Below are 19,410 nucleotides of genomic sequence, written 5' to 3' on the forward strand. Positions count from 1 at the left end.
TTGCATTTTTACCTTTCTTGAAATAATAAAACATAATATGCCAAAAATGTGGCCTATTTTCTTCCATCTTAAATATTAAAATGGCTACAGAAAAATCACCAATTTTGATTTTTTTGATGTACACTCACATGACAGCTGTCACAATACCATCTAACAAAATTGTTGTGAGTGAGGTTAAAGACTAAGCACTTCTAGAGCCATCTTATAGAAAAAAGCAAATGAACTTTTGGTCAATCCAATAGCTACTGTCTAGCACAGTAACAGACTAAAAGGCTCCTGAACATAGTACAGAGATTATATCTTACTTCTGTAATCACCAAAGAGTACCTGAAAGGCACAGACTGCTTTTATTCCCTATTATCTTCTCCACATAGCCTTGTTGATAATAAACACTGAATAGTTATTGAATCATTGAATATGGAAGTCACATTTACCAAATATAGAAGGGTTCCAATTTTTGTTCCAAATTCAAGCAAATAGGGAAGAATGATCAAAACTTGAACTTGTTACTGAGAAACAGATGGCCGGTTCCATTGTAAAAGGATCTCTCCCTCTCTACCTATCACGACATTCTTCCTTAGTCACATAGAGAAACTTCTTCACAGTTCAAACCTCTTTGTTTTTAAAACTTTCAATTGTGCAACAATTTCAAACTTAGTGAAAAATTGGAAGAATAGTACAGAAATTTCCATATTCACCCATTTTTTTAATACTGAAACATTTCTTAGAATTTAAACATACCGCGTGGTTGTCATGAACTGGGAGGAGGGGATTAGTGTGTAGTGGGTATAAGAGTTTCTGTGTCACAGGCTGAAAAAGTTCTAGAAATCTCTTGAACAATAATTTAAATATACTTAACACTACTGAATTCTACATTTAAAATGGTTAACATGGTAAATTTAATGTTATGTTTTTTCACCACAATAATAAAAAAAACACATACCATCATCTTCAAGCACAGTTAATCCATCTTTTAAAAGCAAGCTATAATTTTATTACAGATTCCAAAAGAAGCAAGTATCTTCTCTTTTGTCCTGCAAATTATTTTCCTAGGAGTCAATCTGCTTTTGTTTTTTGGAAGTTCTTCCTTATGGCTGATTTTTAATTCCTTGTTTTATAAGATAACCCTTTTTCATCATATTCCAACCTCAACAAAATTAATTCTTCAATATAAACAATAATAACAGATTCACCAACTTTTAGATTTTTTAAATAATTTCTGTATATGTGTATGTGCTATGTAAGAGGGTTTGTTTTTTAGATTTTATTTATTTTTAGAGAAAAGGTAAGGGGCAGAGAGAGGGATAGAAACATCAATGTGAGAAAAAACACATCAGTCTGTTGCCTCTCATACATGCCCTGACTCACTGAATCAGCAACCCAAGAAAGTGCCCTGATGGGAAATCCAACTGGCAACCTTTTGTTTCACACAGTCTGATACCCAACCGACTGAGGCACCACAGTTCAGGGTGAGGGATTTTTTGTGTGTGTGTAATTTTTCTGAACTACTTGTGAGAAAACTGCATGCCTTTTTTATGACTAAGATATTCTCATACAAAACATATTCTGGAAATTTAACACTGATATAGTACTTTTTATCTATAGTCCATATCCCAACTGCATCAATTATCCCAATAATGTCCTTTACAGCTTTTTTCTCCTCCAGTAAAGGATCCAGTTCAGGGTCACATATTGCATTTAGTTTCCTTTAATCTACAGCTTTGTTTTGTCTTTTTTTTGTGTGACATTCATGGTGTTTTAAGGGCACAGGCCTATTATTTTATAGTTTTCCTATATTTGGGTTTGTCTGATGCTTCCTCATCATGTGATCCAGGATGTATTGTTACACATACTTTCTCTGCCACCCACTGGCCTTGACCTATTCACACCTATCATATTCCTAAGTTTTTAAAGCATTGCATCTCTGTGAAAATATATACCCATACATTTCATTTAATACATTTAAACTTTTGTATAAAATACAAAATTCTACCATTTCAAAAGCAGTTGTTGGCTCTGTGCTTATAATGGTTTCAAAGGCAAGTGAAATTTACTTAAAGGATTCAGTTTCTTTCTTTCCATCAATTATTTTAATATTGAGTGTGGAAATAATTCCTCAAAGAGGACTACTACTGTAAACTATTAAAGTTTAGTGATCTTACTACTGCCAGTGAATAAATCAGAACCATAGTCTTTCCATTTCTTAAATCATAATTTACTTTTATACCTCTTAATGAAATTGACAATGTAGAAAAAAGACAAATTCTGATTTATAATAAATACTTTTTACTTTCGAAGTGGTAAAAGTTATGTATGAATCGGTACTACATCCCAAGATTTCAGGTATTTTTAAATGAGGGGGAAATAACTGGCAAGACCCTTTAGAGAAGCTTGTATTTAAAACGTGTTTAGAGGGGGGGAAAAGGCTCTCAACTGTAGCTATAGCGCTCATACTGGAAACAGAAGAATAAAAATGGTCCTTGAGGATTTTTCTGGGGAGTAAGAAAATTGTTTCAAGGAAGAAACTGGCAGAGACATGGAAATTTTGGACAGGGGAAGAAAAAATGCCGTAGCGTTTTGGACACCATGAAAGCGCTAGAATGTTTAAATAAACATTTTACATTGTGAGAAATGTCTGAGTGGTTTTTTTTTTCTAGAGGAAATTAATTATTTCTTTAGAGGATAGAAAGAAGTCTCCCTTTCTCCCCCCAAGTTAAAGTGTCTTTGGCTCTGTTTCTAGGACTTCTAGGAACGTGCAATTAAAATAAAATCGACACGACAAAACGCTTGCAGCATTTAAAGTTGTTTTCTTTCCCAAGCGCTCAAGAAAACTCAAACACTGGGACCCTTTTTTGAAGTCTAGAAGACGTTTAGAACGTCTCCTGCACACTCCCGGACGACTCCGGTCTCCTGCAGCAGTCATTTCCCCTAACCCGGGGCTTCCGAGCCGCGGGGCTCCAAGGGGGTGTGTCCCGCCCCGCAGCGGCCGGACACCAGCTTCGCCGTGGGCCCACCTGCCGCGGTCCGCGGCCGGGGCCCGGAGGAGGCGCCGGGCGGCTGCAGAGCTGCGGTGTGGGTCCGCCTCCCCACCCCACGAGCCCGGAGTGGGAGACCCCAACCCCGCACCGTGAGGCTGAGCGCTCCCCGGGCCCCAGCAGGCGTGAGCTGGAGGTCCTCGCTCCTTTCGGTCCCAGCTGCTATGGGCCTCGGCGAGGGGAAAGCCTTGCATTTTCTCCCCACACTTATACCCCACTCCAAAGTCTGCGCGGCAGGAACAAAAAAAAAAAAAAAAAGAGAGAGAGAAAAACAAACAAAAAGACCCAAAAGATCGAGAGAGGGTGCCGGCCCTTCCCGGGCCGTGAGCGGCAGCGCCGTCCCACGCACGGCCGCGGCGGCAGCTAGGTCCAGTCCGCGCGGGGCAGCGACCTCCCTCCAGCCGCCGCAGGACGGGCGTGGAGTCTGCGAGCGTCGGGGGAGGGGTGCAGGGCGGGGAAAGAGCATCCCCACGCCGCGGCAGCCCGCAGCTCCCCCGCCGCCCGGCGGGGGGAGGCCTCGTCACAACCGCCGCCTCAGCAGTGGCCGCAGATCTCGCGGTGTTTGCCGGCGGCCGCGCCGCCATATTGTGTGACAGTATTTTGATTTGCACTGGGCTGGCACAGCCGCGGCGAGAGCGAGCGAGAGCTGGGGGGGGTGGGGGGAGGGCAGCGAGCGTGAGGGGGGTGGGGGCAGCGGGAGGTAGGGAGGCCGAACGAGCCCGAGCGGAGGAGCGGGGAGCGGCGACGCCACCCAGCCACCGTTTTTGATCGGCAGCAGCCGCCGGCGGGGCGACCCAGCCCGACCCCCTCCCCTCCCCCTCAGCCACGAGCGGCGGCGGCGGCGGCCGGAGGGAGTTGGCGGCGGCGGCCGATCGGAGGGGCTGAGCGGGGAGGGAGGGAGGGCTGAGGTGTCCCCCCTGCCGGGAGGAATCGGAGGCGGCGGCGGCGCTGGCGGCGGCCGTGGTGGTGGAGGCGGCAGCGGCGACGGTGGAGACGGCTGCCCTAGTGGGAGAGGCGGCGGCGGCGGCCGAGGAGGAGGAGGGGGAAGCGGCGGCGAAGGGTAAGCGGACAGCGCTGCCGGGCCTCGGCGGGCTCCCCAGTCTCGGCTCTCCCCTCGGCTCCCCGCACCCCCCTCCGTCTGCGAGGCGCTCCGGCGATTCGCAAGGCCCCCTCGGGGCGTCCGCGCCTTCCTCTCACTCTTCCTCCCTCCGCCTCCTTCCTTCCCCGGGCGGTGAGGCAGAGAGGGAGCCCCCCCCCCCCAAGTCTCCAGCCCGGGTGGGGGTGGGGAGCATCGGGCCGGGCCTGAGCTCCGGGGAGTCTGGGTGGAGGGGGAGGGGGAGGCCCATCGGAGTCGGTCGCCGGGGAGAGCCCCGGGTGGGGGAGGGCGCCCGGGGTGGGGGGCCCTGCGGGCGCCGGCGTCCCGGCCCGCCCCTCGGGCAAGTGCGGGATGCGAGCGGGGGACGGGAAACTCCTTTGGGGAACCGGGGTCGGCATAAAGACGCCCTGCAGGCCAGGTGCTGGGGGAAGAGGCTGAGGGGGTTCAGGGGGGTCTGCAGGGGAGCGTCATGCCCCTTCCAGGGCTGGTTTCGTGCAGCCTCGCGGGAGCGGGGAGCCCGCCCCGCTGTGATGGTGCGGCCCCCTGGGGTTCCCAGGACGGCGGTCGTTTTCTGTCCGCTGAGCCCCGGACCCCGGAGGTCGCGGTTGTGGCCGGGAGGCTGAACGGGCCCGGGTGCTGCTCCGCAGGTGACAGGTGTACCTTTCGGTTGCTGATGCTGCGGCGTCGCTCGGGCAGAGTGGTGCACCCGAGTGTCAGAGGCCGTGGGAGTTGGTGTTTGTGTGTTTGGCCCTGTCTCATTCCATATATAGTATATTTGAGATGTTAGGTTCCCATTCTTCAAGTCAGCTTCGTTGTTGGGGAGGAATTCTTCAAATGTTTCTGATAAGAGGGGTTTCCAGGAGCGCGGAGGCCGGCAGCGTGCAGCGTCTCGCGGGTGCGCGGGTCCGTGGAAGACCGGTGCCCGGGCTCGGCTGTCCGCGGCGCCTCGATTCATTGGGAGGTTCCTGAACGCTAATGTGGTGCTCGAGGCAACAGCGAGGCAGTGTAATTTTGCATCCATTTTGTCTGTTTTAGGTAAGTCTGGGAAGGGTCGCGGTGTAGGGTCAGGTTGATTCACATTTCATAAAAGGAATTAGTTTGTGCTTTAGCTTACTCAGGAGAGTACGATGCTCATTATGCAGTTTCAGATTTGGCCCGGAATTTTGGTGGGCATGGAATGGGATTTTGCTTTCAGTTTTTACGCAACTGCTGCTTACCACATCTTCATACAGTAGCATAGTATTGATACTTTTAAAAAACCACCTTTAAACTTTTTGTAACAGTGAAGTCGTGACTGGTTTTTAACGCTGACAGGTTGGGATTTTAGATTTTGAAACCAGTTGCATTCTCTTACAAAGATACACTTCTCATCTTATTGTATGCCCTGGCTGAGCACCTAAATTAGACACAATGGGAGAAATTGTCAGATAAATGAGCTACAAATTAAGTTACGGCCAAGCTAGTTTTTAAAGAATCCTATAGCTTTTAAAAAGTGTGTATGAGACTAATATTGAATGATGGTCTATCAGTATGTTAACAGGAAATAGAACAAAAATTCCAGTGATTCAGAACTTCTGTTGGGGTTTTTCCCCCCTTCAAATCTACTCAGTTTTTAATAGAGGTGCTTAAGATTTAAATCTTTAAAGGATCAACTGAAAGTTGATGTGTTAATTAGATGAGTCAGTCATCCACTGAATATACTCCATTATTTCATTTTTCTCTTGGGTGCATGGAATAACTTTTCCTGAGTTTGAAAGTATTCTCCAAGGACAATAATGAAATGTAGCCTTTCAGCCCTCTTTAGTGAACTGTCACGTTGTAGAAGCTGTGCTTTTGTAACTCATTAAGAAGTGGGAAATGATCAGAATCTCATATATTACAGATTCTCAGAAAAATAAATTTTACCTTGGATCAATCCCATTTGATTGAAGTAGTTACCTACATTAGGTCCTCTCTTCAGTGGAAGGAAGTACCTGCCTTCAGCTAAGGATATTGTTTAAAACTTGCATACCAATTATTAAACTTCATAAAATGAGGTCTTAAACTCCCAGAGTTAGGTAGGTACTATCCAGAACCCCAATTATGTCATTATTAAATATTGCTTCTTTAGTATTAGTAACACATTACACTTGTGAAATGTCTTAATATGATTGGTCTTGTGTGTCTTGATAGAAATAAAAGTTTGTTCTACTTCTCTAGTTTTCCCTGTAATGAAAATCTTTAAAATACTGTTTAGGATTAAATGTATGTACCCATCTCTGAATATACTGCATTTTGAAAGATAGGTATAATGTAGATTATTTACATGAAACTCACATGAATTTCATGTCCCCCAAAACCAGTGAGAAATGTCTGCATTTTTTAAAACAGCATTTTTTAAATTATATAACCTGATCAATACTAAGTTTATTTTTTAAAGATCATCAACGTTCTTTAAAGGGGAATAATTGCCTTGTTATAGATGTTTTGGAAAGAAGCCCTTGATAATCTGTATAATATGTACAGTTCATTAATAAAACTAATTCAGAAAGGCTTCTATTCCATTATATCTGAACTAAGCTCCCATGACCCAGAAGAGAACAGTAGTAGCACTTTTCCCTTGTTTCACTTACCTCATCTTCATTTGATCCATCAAAAACAGCAATGCTCTAAAATAGAAGGATAATGAGGTAATAACAGAGGCAAATGTGCAAATTGGGGCAAAACAGTAATGAGAAGTCGGGGCATAGATACTAGTAGAGCATTAGAGGAACAGTTTCAGGCAGCTAGGAATTTGGAGATGCAGGTTGTAGTGGCTGCCAAGCATAGGAAAGTGATCGTGCTGAATCCGAGGAGGTTTCCTCTGAATCTTTTGATAGACTCTGACAATCTGTGTGTCATCTTATTTTAAACTCCCTGCATTAGGATGGTAAGGATTTGTAGACGGTAAAATTGTGTGAAATTTGAATATATGTATGTTCATATTTATTTACCACTGGCTCATATTTTCAGAATACTTACTGTATTTGAACATTTTATCCTATGATTCTGAGCCTTAAAAAGTCAGGAACACTTGCTTAAGCATCTTTGTTGGTTTTTTGTTTTTTTTTAGCAAGAACACTTGCTAAAGAAAAAACAAAACCATGAGTTAAATACTCTTAGGGGTGGCTAATACTGTATTTTTTTACATTTTCTTTAGTTAACCACCAAGCTTGACTGCCTTGATAGAGTCAGACTAAGAATGGCTGTCTTTTTCTTTGTTTTCTAAGGATTCCAGCCCTCAAAATATCATGTTTAGTTCTAAGTAGTACTGGTTCTAGCCAGCTATATGGAAGTTAATCATTTCACTTACACTTTTCATTTTGATTTTTTTTAGACTCATTTCAACTAATATACTTAGTTTCTTACTCCTCAGAAAAAGACTGCTAACAAGTTGCTATTTCAGAAGGAGATCCCAGTAAGAATTGCCACAAAGTAAAAATCGTGGGAATATATATCAACAAAAGATCTCTATGAAAATTGATCAAAGTTTTGGTACCTAAAAGTGCATTTGTTTGAAATTTATTTGTGTAGATACCTTTATCTCCTGACGATGCTTGATAAATGAGGCTTTGCTGAATGTGTCTTTCTGATTTGCCTATCATTCTTAATGTAAAGCTTTAATAAGAAATTCTATTGTATTTCTAAATATTTCAGTAAAACATTTGGTATTGAGTTGTAAATTTCTTTTGATCTTTAATATCTTAATGTCAGCCTTTTTAGTGTTTCCTGCATAGTAAAGGAAAGAGAAAGAAACTATTTACCAACTGCCTTTTGGGTACCCAACTTTCATTTATTTCACAAATATTTATTGAGCACTTACTATGTATGGGCCAGGGACCTTTGAGATGCTGCAGATGCAGCAGTGAATAACATAAACAAAATTTCTGTCCACATTATAGTTTACATTTTAGTAGTGGAAGACATAATTAAGTAAAATATAGTGTGCCTTAGAGAAAAAAGTGCTGTGGAGAAAAAACAGAAAAGGTGTTTTGAGAATGAACATAGCCTATTTGTTCCTTTTATAACTAGAATAGATATCCTTGCTTTCAGAAACAAAAATATTCTATACATAAATTTTTTTCTTCTATTAAGAATATACTTTGTAGCTTGGGAACACCATTATGTTTGTACTTAAGAGTTACAGAGTTTCAGTTAATAGCAATTTTTGTGTTTAGTACTTCAGAAAGCTGCTTTGTGGCTCAGTAGAAAATTTGGAGTTTACTGTCCTGGTGGCCATTTACTAGTTTTGTGATTTGGGGCCAGTTACAATGTCTTAGCTTCCCTGTGCTTGTTTTCTGTTCTGTAAGATGAGTTATAATATCTGTAAGGTTATTGTGATAAATTACACATTTTGTGTATCTGATATGGAAGGGGCTTAGTAAGTTGCAACTTTTTCATTTACTGCCTATCTGGAGTTCTGTTAAACATAGTAGAAGTTGGTGATCCTTCCAAGAAGTTTAGCACTGTATGGGACATAGTTTCATGCACATGAAACAGTTATTTGAACAACTAATGCAGTCTTGTCCAATAGCATAAGGTTAATTAAAATGCAGCTGCAACTTAACAGTCACTGGTGCTTTCTGGGGAGTTTGTACATGTTATCTAGTCAGTGTGGTATCAGTAAACCTGATAGTATTTAATCAGGAACATTGTGATACATTTTGTCTTATAGGTTGATGAGTGGGGTCTCAGCATTTTAACAAGTAGACACAAATACTGTGTAAGATTCCAATTCATGAAAATACTTGTAAAATGTTTAGTATAGTGCCTGGCATACTGTAAATGCTCAATAAATGTTTGTTATTGTCATTATTTATTATTTCTTTATTGTGCAAAAAGAGGTTAATTCAGAGAATTTACAATTAAGGAAAAACATTTACAAAGATAAAATAATGCACATGTGAATAAGTTTTTTGAGGAGAAAGTAGAATAGCTAATTTAATTGCAATTGGTTTCCATTTTTTGATTAGGGATCACTAAATTGAGTTTCTCAAGGACAGATTATGTCTTATTTTGCCTTCGGTCTTGACTTCACCATACCTTCAGTGCCTGGCCTGTAGTTACAAGCTGCAGAAATACTGTGTGGTAAATGTTAAATGGTTCCTGTTGATAGTTCTGCTGTGTGTCATAGCTCTTTGGTAGTAAGCATCTTCTGAGTCAGAAGTGGCTACGCTACATGTCTTTGAAACTTTAATTTTAAGCATAGACTAAGGTGTCATGCAAAGCCTTCTGAATGCCATTCTTTTAATCTAGCCAAAAATTTGAAAAATATCCCAGAAATTGAAAGAAGAGAAACCAGTTATTTGCAGCTAGATTAGTATTTGTTAACCCATTCCCTGTGAGTTGCTGAAATTAAAGTGAATAGCAGTTTTAGAAAACAGAGTAGAAAAAATAGTTCATGCATAATTATAGGCTCTTAGTTGCTAAAGACAACTTAAATCTTATCTCTTCAAGGCAGTTTCAGTGAAACTGTAGGTTTATACTGGCTTTGTGAATTTAGTGTCTCAGTCACTTTCTTAAATTCCTATGTTGTAAGGGATATTGGTGTTTTCACAGAAAAGGGAAAACATCCCAACCCACCCAACTTTAACCATTTTTAGATGTTTAAATCTTAGCACCAGTTAGCTTTTTCCAGTTCTGTGGCAAGTTATCCTCTACCTAATAATAATAATTTTAGCTTTTGTAAAATGTAATGCTTCTCTTAAGTTCTAAGATCTTTAGTCATTTACACAAAATATTTCTTGGCTTTAAAAAAATCCCCACAAACATGTATAGGACAAATTGTTTTATATTCAAATCAGATATGACACAATACTATTTTAGAAATGATAGAAATACAGACAATTTAATATCGCAATACTCTCGTGGCCTGTTTGCTTGTTTTGAACTGCAACAACTTCCCACTGGAAAAAGATGCTACTGCTGAACATTAGTTTGAGTGGCTTCAGAAAGTAAATCTGATTTATCCACAAACAGGTACAACATAGACGAGGGCATTGTAAGAATTTGTAGTATTTTAATTGTCTTGTTAAAGAAAATGGCATTCTTGTTTGACTTAAGAAGAAAAACAAAAACAGTCCTAGTACAAGTCACAGAGCCAAATAATAAAATGGGAAAAGTTCTGTAAAGAGAGATGGGAGAAGAGTAGGATACATAAAATTTAACAGAGATTTTGGTGGAAATACTGGAATGCCAGTTGTTATAAGTAGAATTATTCAGAAGAACTAATCTGTTAAAGTGTGTGATCCTTGCATCCAACCTCTCATCCCCAACCTTGCCTGAGCAGTGCCTGGATATTAACATTCCTGGACATTATTACAGAAATCACTGCTACCATCAAAGACTTGAAAGTTTCTGGGGGGTAATTTTGGCCATTTAAATTGCCTCTTTAGCTGGTGCAGAAGGCAGTTTCTGGGAGAATGAATTATTGCGCCAAAAAAAGTGAAAGTAATTTTCAGTTAATCAATTGTACTTATTCCCAGGTTTATTTACCTATACTTTTATCTGAATTATTAAATAATACTATTATTTTGAGTTTCAGCTTAAAGTTTTATTCTAACATTTATTTTAAGGAAAACTTCTCTTGACCTTTAATGTCTTTGTTAACCTTTTTAGTATTAGCAGAATTAATCATATCACAAGTTTCCTGTCAATTTGCCAGCCAGGCAGGCCACGGATATGGCATGTTTCATCAGTGTAGGGCCAATAGTAATTGAGTAGATTTTCCATTCCCTATCAGTGAGAGAAAATACTTGGCGATATAAACAAAAACTTGAAATCAGCATCTTGACCTTGCAAAACATAGTCCTCACACAGGCAAGTGTTGTTTAGTCAAAGACATAAAAACAGTAATTCTGTTATGAGCTGGAGAGAAAGGAGTAGAAGGGAGCTTACCTGGTTTTAATTCTCTCAGCAACCTAAGAAAATACTGCTTTTGAGTTGGCCTCTGTTGACTTGTTGACCTCCATCCCTTTAAATACTTCTAATTTTATCTTGTTGGGAGTCAGTGAGGTGTAACAAGAAAAGACTTGGGCTTTAAAGTCAGATGAACCCAAGCTCAAATATGAGTTCTATTATTGCTAACTATAGCTATGTGGTCTTAGGCTCATCACTCAGACTCTTTGAGCCTAGGACTTTTCTTTAGGAAAATACATATGTCTAATAACACCTACTGTTCCTGGTAGTTTTAACTACATTATCTGTATTTCTTATGTTAGCGTAGCTGGCTTAGTACCTATCTGGAACCTAGTAGGCATCAATAAAAACTAGTCAAAATGTAAAAATACATTCTATAATATTCTGTGCTGAAGTTTTTCTTCCCTGTAACTTAATATTTTCATTTTTGAGCATCTTCTATTTAAAAAGTTTAATTTTTGGAAGTATTAATCTTTCAACTAGAATAAGGTGAATTCTAGTTCTAGTTACATTAGAAATATATAGCTTAAATAATGGTAAGTAATTTTATTGAAATTTTGCTTTGTTAGACAGTTTTTCCCTCAGGGTATTTGTTGAATTCATTTTTCCTCAACAGGTAGATGGAAAAGAAATAATTTCTGTACTGTTTAATTTGCTGTAACTCTTTAGACCAAAGATGAAGTAAACAAAATACCACTTTTTTCATGGAAAACTAAACATGCAAATCATTATTAACTCTTTGTATTTTTCTTAACTATTCTTGTGAAAAATTATACATTTTCAATTTGAAAGTAGTGTACAACCCATAATTTAATTCTTTTGTGTGAAAAGCACTAGAAAATTGGCATGGGTCAGATTTTAAAAACACCTCAAATATACTTTAAAACTTGTGCCACTTTATCTGTATAAAATAATCTTTATACTTTTTCTGTTCTAAGTTGCTAATCTCTTTTTCAGTTATTTCAACAATACTCTTTCCTGTGTCCATGTTTACAGTCAAAAGGGACATAGTGCAAAATTTCCCAGTATTTATTACTGGATTAATTGTGATTTTTCTCTTTGATTTTTTTCCTAAATTTTTTAAATCTTAATACATTGAATAGACTGGTGTGATTGTTATATTTTGCTCTACTAATTAATATTAAATACTGTTTGTATACATAATATTTAACATATTACCAGTAATAAATGTTAATACCATTTGTTTACTGATTATTCTGTAAACTTCAGAACTCTTCCTGTTAGTATAGTAATACAGATAGCTTATTACTGAAATGTAAATCTAATTACTGCAGTTTCTATTGAAACATTTTTTTAAATGCTTGAGTTTTAATAAGTATGTTTAGAACATTTAATAATGATATGTGAAAGCTCTAATTCTGGAGGTAATAAGTATTCTTTAATCTTCCACATGTGCTGTTTTCATGCGATCTTTAGAATAAATCCAGAAGCACAAATAGTGATGAAGACCCAAACATGAATCATCAGATAAATAACTTGTGATTGCAGAAAAAAAGACTGCGATACATATTTTGGTCTTTTCAGTCTTGTTTTAAATGCTGAGTAGCTTTGCTGTTAGCAAAGTCAATGTGTGGTATGAAGGATTACTTATATGTATATGTACACAAAAGTTTCGTTTTTGTTTTCATCAAATATTATTTTGGAGCATTTTTAAACTCAGGTAGGTCACTTAATATTAGTAATAGTCAGATCAGGAAGTTAATTTTGCTTTTCTGCAATTTGCAATGGTTTGTCTTATGTGTAACAAATAAACCAATAATCAATTGTATAAAAATTTAAGTTGAAGAAACCTCCCTTTAAAAATTAATATCCAGCCTTGGCTAGACCATCATTCCATAATCAAAAGGTTGCATGTTTGAGTTCCAGTCAGGGCACATGCCTAGGTTGTGAGTTCAGCCCTGATCCAGGCTCATCGGAGACAACTAATCAGTGTTTCTGATGTTTCTCTCTCAGCCCTCGTGTCCCTCTCCCTTTCAAAAAAAAAGGGATGAAAAAGTATCCTCAAGTGAGAATTTTTTTAAAAATAATATTCATATTGACATTCTATGGACTGTTCTTTTATGCTTTCCTTTTTTTTATGCTAGCATTTCCTGATCAAAAGTTTTTATTGGTGCTAAGTCATCACTAGAAAATAGTTAATAGAAAACTTAACAGTATAGGCAAGAAAATGTGTGTGTGTGTTTGTTTTTTTGTTTTTTTAAGGAATTGAAGTTCTGGACAGTGTGATTTAATTGCTTGGATCATCATTCTATAGCCGAAAGGTTATGGTTAGATTCCTGGTGAGGGCACATGCCTCGGTTGCAGGTCCAACCTCCATCCAGTCCATAGTGGACCGCCATCCCCAGTCCAGCAGGAGGCAACCAATTGATGCTTCTCCCTGGCATTGATGTTCCTCTCTTTTTCCCTCTCTCTAAAAGCAATGAACAAATGTCCTCCAGTGAGGATTAAAAAAATAAAATACAAGGAATTCAAAACAGTGTGTATTCCATTTTAGTCCTTTGAGCACAAATTACGGTATAGTTGTTTGGTTAGTTTTTAAAAAGCAATTAGTGACCTGATAAACTTGGGCATTTACTTTTGGGAACTTAGATGAATGTAGGTATCACAGGTAATTCAGTTCAATTAGAACTGAAAAAGTACTTAAGGAGATACCTAAGAGATCATTGTCAGAAGTTGGTGAAATACAGGTACTGCATATTTGCATTGAGTGTAACTTGCCCTTTACCTTTTGATTAGCATGTACCTGAACTGTACTTGACTTAAGTACTGTTTACCACTTTATGGTGATTTGTTAAAGAAATAGAAAAACAAACACATGGAAATGGAGGTTTCAAAAAATTCTCATTTCTGCATAGTCTGCTCTGCTTTTTTATATATAAAAGTGTATTGACATGTATTGGTTTAGCTTACTTTTTCTTTCAGGTTTTTTTCTTTTTTGAGATTTTTCTAGCTGAGATGATGGGTTGGTCTGAGTGAGACATCCTCATTTTCTTCATGAGATTTCCCCCTCGTGAACAGTGGTATGAATTTATGGGATGACTGTGCAGAGCAGTTGCTGAAGCTCTGCAAGTGGAACAAGAAGTACTTTTTGGGGAAGGTAACCGATTCGTAGGAAAATTGAACTGGTGATCTTAGCCAAACCAAGCCACAGGATTAGTACTTCAACTTTTATAGGATATCAACATTATTAAAAGAATAGCAAGAAAGTCCACAGAGTTTGTTTCTTATGCCTTCTGTCACCTGTTTCTACCTGTTCAAAGTAGCTGACTAGTCCAAGAAATCTACTATGTCTCATCTCTGCATTTTTTATTAGTCTCTCTAATTCACTTATCCAGTAGTTTTGTGTTCCTACTATGTGTCAGGTACTTTGCTAACATGACAAGGGTGGGGAGATGAGTTGGGAGAAGAGAGGCCATTTCAGTCAGAACAAGTGCAAAGGATGGAGAAGGTAGGAAGGTTTATAGGTGTTCAGTAACTATGAGTAGTTCCACAGTGCACTAGGCACCAGCACTGAGTCAGTGGGAAGTGATGTTGAAAATTAGAGGATGGAGTAGGAAGATGCTTACATACTTTTAAAAGTGTATTTGACTTCATCCTATAATTGATGAAAGGCAAGTGCTTAAATTCACATTCCATAAAGAGCTATAATGCAGGTCTCTCTGCATTGTAGAAAAGATTTTAGAAAAGAGCTAGGCTTGGGGGAGAGAGGCAGATGTGTGAGAGTTGAGAAGGAGCTGAAATAGGGCTGTGATTAAGGAGAGGAGTAGATAATGAATTCAAGAAGAGAATCCTGAGTGTGGAGTAAAAACAAGGTAAGGATTGTACTGTGCCCTGGCTTGAGTACTGGATGTATAGTGTCATGCCTGCTATTCCCCCTGCTTTGTACAGGAACATGCCAGGGGGCAGTAACAGGCGAGGAAGATATTTGAATTCTTTTTGCTGATTTTAAAGTTTCTATGGAGAGAAAAAGAGGAAGAAGACATGACATTTATATGGGGCAGGGGGAACAGGGAAAACTACTCTGATTAGATAACATTTGAGCAGGTACTTACATGAAGTGATCAAGAGAAAGCTTTCCAAATGAAGGGAATAGCAAATGCCAGAGGCATTTAGGTGGGAACATGCTTGCAGTGTTCAAGAGTAAGAAGGCCAGTGCAGTTGGAGCTGAGACAAAGGGAGAAGGGTGGATGAGATCTGCCTGTGTGCTTTTCCTGTAGCATCTTTAGATTGTAGTAGGGACATTAGATTTTATTAAGGATAAGATAGGAAGCCACTGAAGGGTTTCAAGACATGACCTATTTGTCTTTTTTCTCCTCACTTATAGCATAATTTATTTGTTGGTCATTGTGTGTGTTCCATATCATTTATCATGTGTGTAGGTTTATATAACCATCACGGTCAAGCTATAGAACTAGAACTGTTCATCACCAAAAAGAAATGTCTCTGTGTTACAGCTATATAGATGTTTCTTGACTTAGAATGGGTTTCTGTCCCAATAACCCTCTCATTAGTTCAAAGTACCATTAAGTGAAAAATGCATTTAGTAAACATAAGCTGCCAACATCCAAAGCTGAAACACAGCCTGTCTTAAATGTGCTCAAAACACTTGGTATTAGCCTGCAGTTGGGCAGTTATCTTGAGGTTCATCTCAAGAATAATTGCCTTCTCAGTAGAAGCAAGAGGCACAGATGGGTGTTTTGTAGACATGATGGGATGTGAAAACACAAAACAGTGTCCAAAAAGCTGGCTACAGAGTGCACTGTCGAATATTGGTTGCTTATCCTCGTGATCACGTGGCTGCTAGGGAGCTGCAGCCTGCTGCCACTAACCAGCGTCACATGAGAGAGTATCCTACTAAATATCACTAGCCTGAGAAAAGGTCACAATTCAAGTACAATTACTGTTGAATGTGTATCGCTTTCACACTATTGGTAAGTCAAACTATGGTAAGTCAGGAACCATCTGTACATATAGTCTTACCTTTCTCTCAATCTTAACCCCTGGCAACCACTGATCTGTTCTCTGTCACTGTAATTTTGGTTCTTGGAGAGTGTTATGTAAATGGAATTACATGTTATCGTTGGCTTTTTTCAGTCAGCATTATGTCCTTGAGATCCATCCAATTTGGTGTGTGTATCACACCAAAATTACTAAGAAGTATATCTTTGCTAAGATATACTAAGAAGTATATCTTTGTAGGGCTGCACTGCAGTTTGCTTCACCATTGACTGACTGAAGGACTTTTGGTGATAAAAATAAAACTGCTGTGAACAGTTTTGTACGGATTTTTACGTGAAAATACATTTTTATTTTTCTATGATGAATCAATCCCCAAGAGTACAGTTGCTAGGGTTGTGTGATAATTTATAAGAAGCTACTACTTTTCCAGAGTGGCTGCACCATTTTACATTCCCACCAGCAATATATGCAAGATTCAGTTTCTCCACATCCCTGTCAGCATTAGGTATTATCAGTATTTTTTATTTTAGCAATTCTAATGGGTATGTAGTCACATTTTATTTTAGCATTATTTTGCATTTCCCAAATGGCTAATGATGTTGAACATATTTTCAAGTTCTCCTTTGCTGTCTGTATATCCTCTGTGGTGACATGTCTGTTCCAGTCTTTTGCTCATATTCTAATGGTGTTCTTATTGAGTTTACTGAGTTCTTTCTATATTCTGGATACAAGTCATTTTGAGTATGTGATTTGCAGATATTTTCTAGTGGTTTGCTGCTTATCTTTTCATCCTTAACAGGGGCTTTTGCAGAGCAAAAAAAAAATAATTTTGATGAGTCTAATTTATCTTTTTTTTTTTTTTTAGTGGATTGTGCCTTTGTTATTAAGTCTAAAAACCCTTTGCTCATTCTTAGGTCCCAAAGATTTATTCCTATTTTCTTCTAAAAGTTTTCCAAAAGCTTTATAGATTGCATGTATAAATCTATAGTCCATTTTCACTTAATTTTTATGTAAAGGTATGATGTTTAGATTAAGGGTATTTTTGGTTTTGTGGGGGGGTTGTTTTGTTTTTGTTTGTTTGTTTTTATTTATTTTTTGTTTTGTTTTTGGTCTGTGGGTGTACAGTTGTTTCAACACCATTTGTTGAAAAAAATTATCCTTCCTCCACTGAATTGTATTTGCACCTTTGTCAAAATCAAATGGCCATACTTAGGAGAATTTATTTCTGGATTCTCTGTTCTGTTCCACTGATCTTTGTGGCTGTCCTTCCACCAATAAGTACTGTCTTGATTAGTACTATATTGTAGCTGTATAGTAAGTCTTAAAATTAGGTAATGAAATTAACTTAATTCTCCTTTTTCAGAACTGTTTTATCTATTTCAGCTCCTTAACATGAAAAATTTGGAATCTACAAACAAATCCTACTGGGATTGTGGTAGGAACTATATTAAAACCATAGACCAATTGGAAAATTGACACTTTTATTTTTTTGTCTTTTAATATATGAATACAGTTTGTCCTTATATGTAGGTGGTCTTTGATTTCTTTCATTAGCATTTAGTAGTTTTCAACACAAACCCTAAACATGGTTTTTGTTTTTGTTTTTTAAATTCATACCTAGATACATTTTTAGAGCAATTATAAGTGCTACTGTGTTTTTAATTTTGGTTTTTAATTATTTATTTCCAGTTTATAGCAATATGGTTGATTTCTGTGAGTTGACCTTGCTAAGCTAAACAGTTCTCAAGAGTTTTTTAGTAGATTGTGTGAGCTTTCTAATGTGTCTGAATAGAAACAGTTTTACTTCTTCCTTTTTCATCTGCACTACCTTTTATTTCCTTTTCTTCCCTTACTGCTCTGACTAGTGTTTCCAGTAATATGTGTAATAGGAACAGTGGAATCAGACAAGCTTGTCTTGTTCCTGATCTTAAGGAGGAATGCATTCACTCTTTCATCATTAAGTAAGTGTTAGCTGTAGGTTTTTTGTAGATGCTGTTTATCGGGTTGACAAACTATTCCTAGTTTAAGAGTTTTTATCATGACTGGGTACTGGATTTTGTCAAATGCTTTTTCTGCTTTAATTTATATGATCATTTGGCTTTTCTTTTTTAAACTGTTAATTGATGGTAACTGATGCGGACACCGGCCCACAGTGTCTGTGTCATTATCGATGAAATGAGACATTCACAAGGACTACTGAGTCCTGTGGAGGAAAAGGGCAGGCATGGCCTTCCTCTCAAGGGGAGCAAAAGCCACGGCCTTTGCCAGGACTGGCCCTTATTGAATTTCTCAGCACATTACCTGATGGTCCTCATTTACTATGCACAGGTTTGCTTTAGGTGGTTACCTTTTACATAAAACAAAGGAGAGGATGCTGGTAATCACATCACAAAAGAGGGATATTTGCAAGTAAAATGGCAAAAGTGGTTGAACCGGTCACACTGGTCCTTGAAAGGTTTAGCACAGTTTTTAAGAAGTTACTTTACAGTACATGTTTGCCACAAATCCAGGTGAGGGAGTTTTTAGCAAAAAAGCAAGACTCAAAGCGGCCTAGGTACATAGCAAGCCTGAACCCTCATAGGAGAACCTATCCGTGGGCTTGGATCCTGTGCATCTCCCAGTGAGAGCTGGGCCCATGCCACACAAAACGGTCTCCTACAGTAACTTTTTAAAGATTCATCCTGGCTGCTCTGTGTGGAATAAATTGTGGGAATGAAGCAAAGATATAAGCAGGAAAACCATGTTGGAAATCATTGCAATAATCCAAATGACATGATAGTGGTTTGGACCAGGGTAGTAGCAGGAAAAGGGGAGAAGAAGAGGTCAGGTTTTGGATCTGTTTCAACCTATGAGGGCAGGAATTGCTGAGGAATAAAAGAGAAGTCAAGAATGACTCCAAGATTATTGGCCCAGACAATTAAAAGTAGAGTAGTGCCTTGGTACTTGTTAATTTGTTCTAAAACTTTCAATGAGTGCCGAAACCAACAAGAGATGAAGCATTTTCTCTTGTGGACCAGCTTCATGATTCCCACAAGTTCTAGTAAGTATGATGAGTCCCGACCAAGCACCAAGGGCTGAAACATTTTTTTTTCTTGTCAAAATGTGACGAATACCGAGGTATGACTACAAGGAGTTGGTGTTGAACGAGTTGGGGGACACAGTGAAGTGGCAAGTTTGAGTTGGGCGATCAAGAATTTTTTAGGACATGTTAACTTTGAAAGGCTTAGTAGACATAACTAGAGATATCAAGTAGGCAATTTGATTTACAGAATAGAATTTTGGCAGGTGATTCAGGGTAGAAGTAGAAATTTTTGAGAGTCATCAATTGAGTTAGTTGATGGATGAGAAATTATAGTGTTATTT

The 19,410-nt window shown here is 38.8% G+C and overlaps 1 protein-coding gene across 9 annotated transcripts in view; it reads left to right on the top strand.

Annotated features, from left to right (window-relative positions):
• The first annotated feature begins 4,006 nt into the window (after nt 1–4,006).
• TAB2 (TGF-beta activated kinase 1 (MAP3K7) binding protein 2) overlaps nt 4,007–19,410 on the top strand; it is a 75,323-nt gene continuing 59,919 nt past the window's right edge. For 6 of the 9 annotated variants that reach the window (XM_053663420.1, XM_053663421.1, XM_053663422.1 and 3 more), the window contains exon 1: nt 4,007–4,095. The gene's annotated coding sequence lies outside the window, so the exon portion shown is untranslated. Of the gene's footprint in view, nt 4,096–4,991; nt 5,167–19,410 lie in introns of all 9 variants that reach the window. The other 3 variants (XM_037156862.2, XM_053663424.1, XM_053663423.1) reach the window with 2 other exon arrangements.

This window comes from Artibeus jamaicensis, unplaced genomic scaffold, assembly GCF_021234435.1.
Source record: "Artibeus jamaicensis isolate MK-2021 breed Jamaican fruit bat unplaced genomic scaffold, CSHL_Jam_final contig_3176, whole genome shotgun sequence".
NCBI classification, from domain to species: domain Eukaryota; kingdom Metazoa; phylum Chordata; class Mammalia; order Chiroptera; family Phyllostomidae; genus Artibeus; species Artibeus jamaicensis.